This window comes from Solanum pennellii, chromosome 1 (assembly GCF_001406875.1).
Source record: "Solanum pennellii chromosome 1, SPENNV200".
NCBI classification, from domain to species: domain Eukaryota; kingdom Viridiplantae; phylum Streptophyta; class Magnoliopsida; order Solanales; family Solanaceae; genus Solanum; species Solanum pennellii.
Window position 1 is genome coordinate 9,159,722 of NC_028637.1, and position 1,173 is coordinate 9,160,894.

The window sequence follows — 1,173 nt, forward strand, 5'->3', positions numbered from 1 at the left end:
ATATTATCATATGCTTAATTGGTTCGAATCTATTTTGAAGTGAAAAAATAGTTAGATCTACGCTACATATATAAAGCAATAAACACTGAAAGATTCTTCAAGGGACTTGGTGACTTTGCTATCCATATTTACATCAAAATGTTTCTCATGAAATTCAAGTTTATTTTCATCTCATATGCAATTTCCTTTGCACAAATCATAACACTCATTAGTACCCCCAGTAATTGATTGTTTCAAAATGGACCCCAAAATATATGAGGCCCCAAGCAATGGCTTTAGTGGCCTAGGGGTTAAGACGGTCATAAACGAATTGGGTCGCCATAGAAATGCTCGTAAGCCGTAACGATGAACTGAAGTCATTTTCATATAAATGACCTAGAGGGTTGCTACGAGTAAATACTTGGCCAATTAATTGTGCGCATTTTAATATATGAATAATAAGAAACTGGCACCAATTAATTGTGAACGTGCTTTCTATACATCCATATGTTATTGAAGAATTGACACCCATTTCTAATTACCTTTGTGGTGATATCCCACCCTACTATTGTTATGAAGAATGGTGTGAACGTGGGCAACAACCTCCTCAAGGTCAAATTTTATAAACTAGTTATGGATAAATTGAAAAAATATCATGAGATGAAATAAAAAGAAATAATAGAAGTTGGGACACTTTGTTTCTTCCTTTCAAAACATAATTTTGGAATTCAACTCCTATTTTTAATTGACTTAAAACAAGGCATTAACTAAATAAGAAGTCTTATTGCCTCCTTCTTCATGTCCTATACCTTTCTTTTGATTAATAGTCTCTAATGATATGTGTATTCTACACTAATAATCTGTACTTTACAAAACATAGACTTATTTAAGAGGGGTGTATTATGATTAAAACATTTCAATTTTTTTTAAAGTTGAACTAACATGAAAGTTATTAGTTCGAGACCTAATAACATATTATTTTGAGAAAAATATTCACTACTGATAAACTTCAAATTCTTTAGCCTCTATTTGATTGAGCGATACTTTATTCTCTAGATGAGTAATATATTACATTGAAAATATTAACTTTTATGTTTAAATATATTTTGTAATTCCATCATATTAGTCAAAGGAAAAATTACATAATTATATTTTTCCTCTTTTATATAATGCTAGTTTGACTTTGTTAAATTT